Source organism: Pseudorasbora parva, chromosome 15 (genome assembly GCF_024679245.1).
Source record: "Pseudorasbora parva isolate DD20220531a chromosome 15, ASM2467924v1, whole genome shotgun sequence".
NCBI lineage: Eukaryota > Metazoa > Chordata > Actinopteri > Cypriniformes > Gobionidae > Pseudorasbora > Pseudorasbora parva.
In genome coordinates this window covers 21,163,461-21,174,505 of record NC_090186.1, presented here as the reverse complement: position 1 = coordinate 21,174,505, position 11,045 = coordinate 21,163,461, and the positions used below count along the sequence as shown (strand labels likewise).

At 39.8% G+C, this 11,045-nt stretch overlaps 1 long non-coding RNA gene across 1 annotated transcript in view; it reads right to left on the bottom strand.

Annotated features, from left to right (window-relative positions):
* Window positions 1–2,250: 2,250 nt before the first annotated feature.
* Window positions 2,251–11,045, bottom strand: part of LOC137041886 (uncharacterized) — a 141,033-nt gene continuing 132,238 nt past the window's right edge. The window contains exons 2-3 of the long non-coding RNA XR_010898170.1: window positions 7,181–7,296; window positions 2,251–2,876 (exon numbers count right to left, since the gene is read on the bottom strand). This is a non-coding gene — a long non-coding RNA (uncharacterized lncRNA). The remainder of the gene's footprint in view (window positions 2,877–7,180; window positions 7,297–11,045) is intronic.

The window sequence follows — 11,045 nt, the reverse complement described above, 5'->3', positions numbered from 1 at the left end:
CCACAATCAAGCCATAACAACGCCACATGTGAGCCATGAGCAAAACGCATGAAGCAGAACTGGCCCACATCTGGCCCAGATAGCAAAATTGCTCTGGCCCAGATCTGGCCCACACTTTACACTTTCATCTGGCCCACTACCCGCGTGGAATGATGGCACTTGGGCGGTCCGCTCCCGTTTGCCAGATTTAGGCCACAATCAAGCCATAGCAACGCCGCATGTCAGCCATGAACAAAACGCATGAAGCAGAACTGGCCCACATCTAGCCCAGATAGCAAAATTGCTCTGGCCCAGATCCGGCCCACACTTGACACTTTCATCTGGCCCACTACCCGCGTGGAATGATGGCACTTGGGCGGTCCACTCCCGTTTGTCAGATTTAGGCCACAATCAAGCCATAGCAACGCCGCATGTCAGCCATGAACAAAACGCATGAAGCAGAACTGGCCCACATCTGGGCAACAGTTCATTTGAATTCTGGCCCAGATGCGGCCCAGATTTAATACCTTGCTTTGGCCCACATACCACGTGGAATGATGGCACTTGGGTGGTCCACTCCTGTTTGCCAGATCCAGGCCACAATCAAGCCATAGCAATGCCACATGTCAGCCATGAACAAAACGCATGAAGCAGAACTGGCCCACATCTGGCCCAGATAGCAAAATTGCTCTGGCCCAGATCCGGCCCACACTTGACACTTTCATCTGGCCCACTACCCGCGTGGAATGATGGCACTTGGGCGGTCCACTCCCGTTTGTCAGATTTAGGCCACAATCAAGCCATAGCAGCGCCGCATGTCAGCCATGAACAAAACGCATGAAGCAGAACTGGCCCACATCTGGGCAACAGTTCATTTGAATTCTGGCCCAGATGCGGCCCAGATTTAATACCTTGCTTTGGCCCACATACCACGTGGAATGATGGCACTTGGGTGGTCCACTCCTGTTTGCCAGATCTAGGACACAATCAAGCCATAGCAATGCCACATGTCAGCCATGAACAAAACGCATGAAGCAGAAATGGCCCACATCTGGGCACCAGTTTATTTTAATTCTGGCCCAGATCCGGCCCAGATGTAATAACTTGCTTTGGCCCACATACTGTGTGAAATGATGGCACTTGGGCGGTCCGCTCCTGTTTGCCAGATTTGGGCCACAATCAAGCCATAGCAATGCCACATGTCAGCTATGAACAAAACGCATGAAGCAGAACTGGCCCACAACTGTTGCCCAGATGTGGGCCAGTTCTGCTTCATGTGTAGGTATTAGATCCGGCCCAGATCTAATACCTTGCTCTGGCCCACATACCACATGGAATAATAGCACTTGGGCGGTCCGCTCTTGTTTGCCAGATTTGGGCCACAATCAAGCCATAGCAATGCCACATGTCAAACATGAACAAAGCACATGAAGCAGAAATGGCCCACATCTGGCTAACAGTTAAATTTAATTCTGGCCCAGGTCTGGCCCATATCTAATACCTTGCTCTGGCCCACATACCGTGTGAAATGATGGCACTTGAGTGGTCCACTTTTGTTTCCCAGATTTGGGCCACAATCAAGCAATAGCAATGCCACATGTCAGCCATGAACAAAACACATGAAGCAGAAATGGCCCACATATGGCTCACAGTTAAATTTAATTCTGGCCCGGGTCAGGCCCAGATCTAATACCTTGCTTTGGCCGATATAAACCAGAACTGACCCTAATGTGGGCCACAGTTGGTCTTTTACACAATCCTCATGTGGCCCACATGCTGTTTGCCAAATCTGGTCCACAATCAGGCCATTGCACAATTCAAGTTACCTTTCTTTGTTAATGCTTTATAAAGTTTCAAAGCAGATTTACAGGAATAAACATGAAAATAATTATTTAATTATTCAAACAGAGTTAAATTCTGCAGTAATGCAGCCCTAAAAAGAAAATAGTGTCACAGCTGAAGTCAGGTCAGTGTTGATTCAGTTCTGTTCAATAACTGTGTAAGGTTCATCAATTATGAAATCAGTTCAATTTGCTATAAAGCAGCTTTGCAGAAAACATGATCCAGCGCAGTTCAGTTCTCCTCCAATAGCATCAGTGCAATTAAATCAATATTATATAGACATTAGAAATACCATAGACATTTTGTAATTCTTGCTGCCAATGATACAAAAAAATTGTGCTTAGAAACAGTCTCTCTGTACAGCGTGCACATGTCGTCAAATGAGGTGTCTTTCACTGCTTACTGCACTTTAGCAGTTTAAAATCCCTTATTTTTTAACCATAATGCTTAAAAATGCAGGCAGATGATAAGATTTCATTACCACACAAGCAGAACAGCAACGTAACTACGATAGAGATGATGGTCCAAAATCAGTAGCAGTTGATACATTTCTACCAGTTAATCATATCTACCAGTATATAGCCCACCCCTATTGTAGAATATTAAGCGTCCCAAACTAAGCAAGCCTAAGGCGACAGTGGCAAGGAACCCAAAATCCATCAGGTGACAGAAATGGAGAAGAAAAAACCCTTGGTAGAAACCAGGCTGAGTTGGGGGACCAGTTGTCTCTGGCCAACGAACATGGTGTGAATATGATTCAGGCTGCATTACAAGTCAGACTATGGATTGCAATAATTCAGAATATTTCATCTAGATCCACCAGCTTGAAGATCAGGATACAACATGCCGACATGGAGTTGAAGCTGGCCTTAGGGGTCTGTGCAGAGGACAGAGGATCTGTGTTGATGGCTGTTAGCAAGTTCCTCACAGGGGATCCGTCTCTAGGAGTTGTCTAGTTGACATGTTATCTGTTGACATTTAGGGCTGCGTTGATGTCTAGGTGCAGGTCCACCATCTGATCTGGATTTGGAGCAGATCCAGCTGACAATGGTAACCTCGGGATAAGAATGAAAGATTGTTAGCAAAGAATACACCAAATAAAACCATTACTGTACCTTATCGCTGCCATATTTGCCAAAATTTGGCTTCCCAAACGTTGATTTTAATCGTGTCTGGATTTACTTTCAGTGCAGAAACAACTACTGATCCTTGTATCATTTGGTTAATTTCTACAATTCAGAAAGATCAAACAGATCTTAATATTAATCTGCACAAGCGACAATCAGGTCAGTTTTGGGAAAGATCTTGGGACATTTGGTCTTCACCTCACAGCCGGTAGGAAAAAAACCGGGATAGGACTCAGAAATCATGTTCATGGGAGTGATTACTTTATTTTTTGCATCGTTTAAGTTTGAGAGTAATGGACTTTAAAATGGGTTTCATAAAGAATATCTTCATTTGTGTTTGGAAGTTAAACGAAAAACGACATGATGGTGAGAATTATGACAGAATTTACATTTGAGGTACATTTGTAAATTTGTGTCTGGGTAAATTGTACCTTATAAATAGACTTACTACAGCAAGTTGAGCCTTGGATAAAACAACTATATTGCAAATCATATCGTTTCCATCAACGATACATATCGTCACATTTTATTAATGCGATATAACAATTTATCATTACATCCCTATTAACGTTACTGCAGTGTGAAGCAGAGCAGGAGCGAGTGTTGTGGAGCTGAGCAAGGCTGCTGGAGTGATTGCTAATGAGATGAACAACACAAGCCTCACGAGCAGCGCGAAAAACTTTGATTATGCCATAGTCGCCGGCACTATTTCTGCTTTTCTGGTAATGAGTATGAGGTAACGCAGCTCTGTTTATCATATAACACATTTGAGTGAACTTTAAATTATGTTATGACGTTACTCTGTGCATTCACTCAGCGGCTGCTGTGACACTTGTTAACACTACAGTCGGAGTAAAGCGCATCAGCAGAATAAAACCAGAAACCGAGGGTTAAGAGATATGATGACATCGTTAGGCGACGCCCTCACACGTCCCGGTTCCTTGGTTAAAATAGCAATTTTCTCACGATTTACAAATAGTTGGAAACATTTGGGATATTGAAGGTTCTCAACTGAAGAAAATATGTAGTATTGGCCTAGTGGTTTTGGGATATCTTACTGCAAATGTTACATAATGCTATATTACAAATCTAGACGCACCCTAGCGGCAGCAAATCTAATTTGCCATGAGTTTAGTCTAGCAACTCTAAATACACTTCTGAGCTGTAAAAACCAAACTCTGGTCAGGCCAAACGCATTGTGTGTAGAGCCAGTGGGCGGGGCTTAACATAATGACGGCAGAGAAGGTTCCGAGAAGGTTGGTTGTAGCGCTATCCTATCGCGTGCAGAGGTAGTTTGAAAGACAACCGTTTATCCCGCCCCTCGGACTGAGCCCTGTCAATGGTGAGTTCCCAGAGCTAACTTCCTGATGTGGCTCTGGCTTGTCAGGCTAACTTAATGCAGTTTTAAGTGAACATTTGGGGAGCAGTTGGGGAAATGATGTCTAACATTATATTAGATCTGTGAATTAGGTCTTTATATTTATGTTAATGAAACAATAAAAGAAAAAAGGTAATCACTCACTGTTCTTAACTGAACTACATTTGTAGCTTTAATAATGATCAATTCATTTGTAACAAACACACTAAAGACTAAACATTGATTTTTATTTTATTTGATTATTTGTTTTTCTTCCCTAAAAAGTTTAGATAAGTAAAACACTACAATATATATACAGCTCTGGGAAAAAAAAAAATTAAGAGACCACTGCAATTTTTTTCTTAAATCAGCATCTCTACAAGTATGGAAGCCTACAAGTATATTCTGGCTTTACTGGCATAGGGATACAGTGAGCGTCGGGTTGCTTCCATCCTTAACATTTTAAAGACGGCGGTTCATAAGAACAAGGTCAAGCAGCAGACATTGGGGACAACAAAGTTACAGACTGGCAGAGGGCGAAAATAACTCTACACTGACTGGAATGACCACCAACTCATTCGAATGTCACTCAACAACCATAGGATGACCTCAGGTGACCTACAAAAAGAATGGCAAAAGGCAGCTGGGGTGAAGTTCACAGCGAGGACAGTTCGAAACAGGCTCCCAGTGGACAGGGCTGAAGTTGTGGAAAGCTAGAAAAAAGCCCTTCATCAATGAGAAGCAAAGAAGAGCCAGGCTGAGGTTTGCAAGAGACCATAAGGATTGGACTGTAGAGGACTGGAGTATGGTCATCTTCTCTGATGAGTCCAATTTTCAGCTTTGTCCAACACATGGTCTTCTGATGGTTAGACGGAGACCTGGAGAGGCCTACAAGCCACAGTGTCTCACACCCACTGTGAAACTTGGTGGAGGATCGGTGATGATCTGGGAGTGCTTCAGCAATGCTTGAATTGGGCAGACTTGTCTTTGTGAAGGACGCATGAATTAAACCACGTACAAGGTTGTCCTACAGTCTAAAAAATGCTGGGTTAATAACAACCCAAGTTGGGTTGAAAATGGACAAACCCACACATTGAGTTGTTTGAAAAGGTCCATTCACTGGGTTCAAACAACCCAATTTCTGGGTGTGTCCATTTTCAACCCAACTTGGGTTGTTATTAACCCAGCGTGTTTAGAGTGTAGAAGAAAACATGCTTCCTTCTGCTCTGACAATGTTCCCCAACTCTGAGGACTAGTTTTTTTGCAGTGGTCTCTTAATTTTTTTCAGAGCTGTATATATATATATATATATATATATATATATATATATATATATATATATATATATATATATATATATATTAGGGATGCCACAATACTCAATATAATATTGAACCGTTAGGTACGCATTCATGGTTCAATATGCGCTGGTGAATTGTGGTTTTTTTCGGTTTTGCATTTAATTATTTAGTTCCATTTCCCCCCGTTTGAAATATTCCCATAGACAGTAAAAGAAATGGACAGAGCTATCCCATTGACTTCAACGGCGGAAAAATGAGGCCAATCAGAGGCACTCACTTCCTGATGGCTGAGCGAACTGCGCAGGCTCAGACTGAGCTTGAGGACGTAGATGTGACGTGAGCCTCCTGTCTGACAGCTGTAGGTCTTCTAGTAGTTGTGGAAAGTGAAATCTGAATCACATTGTTTAAATATTTTCTCCCATTGCTTTTGGTTCTCTATGGGCTTCTCCCCATTCTTCCCCCTTGACTTTATCAGACTTTATGTCTCCACGTCCCCCCGACTGCCTCATATACAGTAAAGATTGCCTGCGAGCGTCTCCTCAGGTCTATACGGTAATTTCTCAACTGTGCGACAGAGTCGCGTTGGTTATGACGCAATCGTTAGCCTATTTTTACAAAAACAGCTTCTGCGGGGCGATAGTGTAAGATACAAGGTAATGGAGCCTTTTATGCATTGTTGTGTTTCTTTAGAAATAAACAATGGACAAATGGAGTCTTTAAACGCCTCTGATGTAAAGTTATTCACTGTCAAAGACGCAAAAATGAATGTGAGTCAATGGGATGCTAACAGCAGGTGATGGCTTGGTTAGCAATGGTCTGATCAAGTCAAGGGAGAAGAATGGGGAGAAGCCCATAGTGAGCCAAAAGCAACGGGAGAAAATATTTAAACACCCTATGGGTGGAACGCTTTCCGAGCGCTAGATTACCCCCTTGAATATTCCTCTTTATTTATTCTGCTCTTTTTTTAATGGTTTGCCTGAGTCTATGCGCTGATTTGAGCAAATATCCAATCATATGCACTAAAGTTAAGGGTGTTTACCCGCATTTACGTTTATACTCTACATTTATTCATTCAATTTCATACTTAAATGCTACTGTACATCTCTGAGCTGCCACTGTAAATCTTTATATATATTTATTTTATTTAATACAATACACTGGGAATGTGTATACATTTTTTTATGTAAAGTTTTAAGTTTAAGTAAGGGTTTTCAAGTCTTTTAAGTAAAATAAAGAAAGAGTATTGCAATAAAAACCATTTTCTCCTTAACCTTTTTCTGTTCCTGTCACCTAAGAATAGAAGAGCAAAAAAAAAACCCGAACCGAACCGGAAAACCGTGGTTAAAAACCAAAGTAAGGTTATGTATTGAACCATGGACTAACTGTATTGTTGCATCCCTAATATATATATATATATATACAGTTTCTATTACTGTTTTTTATTGCATATTTCTTCTAATTTTTATTAACAAAGATGAAATAGATGAGATAGACCTAACAAGTGAAGTGAAGTGTAGTCCCGGATTTACTCCAAATGATTACAAACAATTAGTAAAATAGACCGTGTAAATTACTTGAGTGTCCATTTTCGTTACTCCTTTTCTCTTCTCCCTCTCTCACTTGCAATTTGAAGCCATCTGTTGAAGTGGGATTCTACAGCTTACTCGCTTGCTCTGTGATCCTGTTGTTTCTGTAATACAAGTAATACAACTAGTTAGTGCAGTTTAATGTCAAATTTATACATAGATGAATTTCAAATTATACATTATAATTATAACATTATAATTGGGAAAATACGTTGACCATACAGAACTGACTGCAGGTTGGTATACAGTGAGTGAAAGTGAAATCATCCTGGTCTATGCTTTGTTTTCAGCAGAAGACAATGTGATTTTCAGTTCGAAGGACTTCTTTGTAACGTTAGTGATGGGAAGATCAGATCATTTTACTGACTTGGATCTTTAAATCATTTAGCAATCACGTCAAAACTTTGATAACAACTTCATATTTAAAATAAATAATAAAATAATGATAATAAAAACTATACATATTGCAGGCAAAATAACAAATTATGAGAAACAGATGATTCATTTAGGTTATTCTGGTAACGTTAGGCCTTGTTTACCATTTATTTAGCAGTTAGTAATTATCAAAAATCACGTGACAAATGTATGAAAGAGAGGTGAACTAACGATAATCAACTTGAATTGCTAACGTTATGTCACTTACAAAATCCTTCAGGCAATGGCAAAAGTTTTGAATTGACAAAATAACTAATGTTTGATAGCTAACAATTGTAGCTTTCATTAGCTAACGTTTTAATATCACATAACATGCAGTAAGTTACTCCAACTGAATATAACGAAGCAATCCCCAAAACGAAGCAATATTTTTTTTATTAAATCTTACCTTAACTTTCTTTGCCGTTTTCAACCGTCAAATCTCCAAACAATAATCCTCCTGCAGCTCCGTCTTTTGGGCGCCTTTTCCGCGGCTATTTTTTAAATTTAAAGGGCCGGAAATAGGAACTCGAACCAGTTGATTTTAAATATATATATATATATATATATATATATATATATATATATATATATATATATATATATATATATATATATATATATATATATATATATATATTCTAGCAAGGGATAAAAAATGTTTTTGTAATGAAAGCATAACAAAAAAAAGGGTTGAAAAAAGTTGGCTTCAAAATAACAATAAAATGTTCTCATAGCAGGTTTTGCTGATTTGTCATTCATTTAGTCTACTCTTAAATGCATATCTCAATTAATATACTGACAGGTTATAGGACAGGACATATATGATACAGATAATATTCAATATTTAAGTCAATATTTAGCAAAAATGAAAGACAAATTGAGTATTTTATTTATAATAATTTAGAATATCAGGGTCACTTGAAGCGGTTTATAAGATGACACTGCCTTACAGTTCCATACATTTACAGGTGAATGTGATTTCAACAAGACTGTTTCTGGATATTTATAACATTGTTAATCCTGCATTCCAATCAACAAATCATATTTCAGTGACAAGCTTAAAGTTTATGTCAAGTTTATGTTTAAATGCAGGGTTTGGTGCTAGTTATTTACCTATCATTTCCCTCTGGGTTAGGTTAGGGTTAGGGGGTTAGGACTATGTTTCATGACAGGAATTGTGTTCCAGGATAAATATATACATATGTTGACCCAGGAATATGTCCTACTTAAAATCATGACAAAGATTTTCACATACAGCAACTCAAAATGTATCTCAGCCAAATATTCAAGTCAGGACCATTAAAAACAGTTCACAAATTTGACCTGTTGCAAACAATTCATAATCAGACACACACACACACACACACACACACACACACACACACACACACACATGCACACACACACACACACACACACACACACATATTTTCAACCTACTGTAGCTGTCTGTGTGTACACAGTATACACACAAACATGATTTTTATACTGTAAAAACTGAATATTGTATCACCCTACACTAAACCTACCCCTAAAACTTCTACCCTTCACAGAGAAATCTAAACTTTTTTTTTAAATTTCAAAAAGCATAATTTTTAATTCAGTTTTTTTCATAGAGACCAAAAACATCCCCACATGGACAAGGATTTCAAATATTGCCATTTTTGTGTCCCCATAACATAGGGTTTACCTAGACCACACACACACACACACACACACATTGTTTTTTGTGTGAATTGTGGGGACTTTCCATAAGCGTAATGGATTTTACACTGTACATTATATCCCCCTACACTGCCCCTACCACTAATCACAGGAAACATGCTGCAGTTTTACATTTTCAAAAAACATAGTATGTTTATGAATCCGTTTACATTGTGGGGACCGCTGGCTGGTGATCTCAGGTTTATATGACATTGTTTGGTCCCTACAATATAATATAAACAAGTACACACACACACACACACACACACACACACACACACACACACACACATTGCCCCTAAACCTACCCATCACAGGAAACATTCTGCATTTTTATTTTCTCAACAAAAAAAAACCTCATCCTGTATGATTTATAAGCATTTTGAAAAATGGGGTCATGGGTAATGTCCTCATATTTCACCCTCTCCCACATGTGTCATACCCATGTCATAATACACATTTAATCAGTGTCCTGATATTTAACAAAAACATGCCCACACACACACACACCTCACACCTCACACACACACACACACACACACACACACACACACACACACACACACACACACACACACACACACACACAGACACACAGACACACACACACAATTAAAGTTATGTACTTTTTTTTTATCACAAGGCAGGCCAATCCACAACTGATATAGTCTTTTTGTCCAGATTAAACTGTACAATTAAGAGTTGCATACTATCAAACATAGCCCAATTTCGTTACAAAGTATTATGCCATATTTTCAAATGTGGGCATTTTTAGCTATACATCTAAATTAACTGTAATTATATTTATGGCATATTTTCCATGTCAACTAGCCTAGAAATCTAGACACACCCTAGCGGCAGCAAATCTAATCTGCCGTGAGTGTCGTCTAGCAACTCTCAATACCCTTCTGAGCTGTAAACGCCAAACTCTGGTCAGGCCAATCACATCGTGTATAGAGTTGGTGGGCGGGGCTTAAAATAATGACGCCAGAGTTGCGCTTGCATGCTTCTAGTAAACACAGAAGCTGGCGAACGGCGGTCTTTCGAATCAGCTTTGACCGCGACTCTGGAAGACTTGGAGTTAAGCTTTTCTCTGAGAAAAGAACAAAGAACAGCACTGAAGTCATTCTTAAGAAGGGATGATGAGTTCGGAGTTTAGCTGATCGGATATGGTGAGTGTTTAATCTATCAACGAGCTCTGCTTCACCTTCGTTGCTCTGGTTGGTTGTAGCGCTGTCCTATCGCGTGCAGAGGGAGTTTAAAAGACAGCCATTTATCCGCCCCTCTGATTGAGCCGTCAATGATGAGTTTCCAGACCAAACATCTTGATGTGGGTCTGGCTTGTCAGGCTACATGTCAACTGTACTGTATATTTGGCAAACATGGCTGTAAATGTTATTAACTATTAACAGGCTTACACCCTGGTTAGCCAGTGCTGACTTTGCTGTACATTTACCAAATGTGGCCCAAATTTGGTGTAATGTATTCGGGCCATATTTGCTATGCCATGTCTGGGCCACTTTAGGTTCACATTCAGATTTGCGAGTGATTACTGTCCCTCACCTTTGCTAAAACTGCCCCAGATATGTTTTAACATAATTGGGCCTCATTTGCTGCACTATTTATGGGCCAGTTTAGGTTTACAGCCTGGTTAGCCAGTGCTGACTTTGCCATATATTTGCCAAATGTGGCCTAAATTTGGTGTAATGTATTCTGGCCATATTGGCTATGC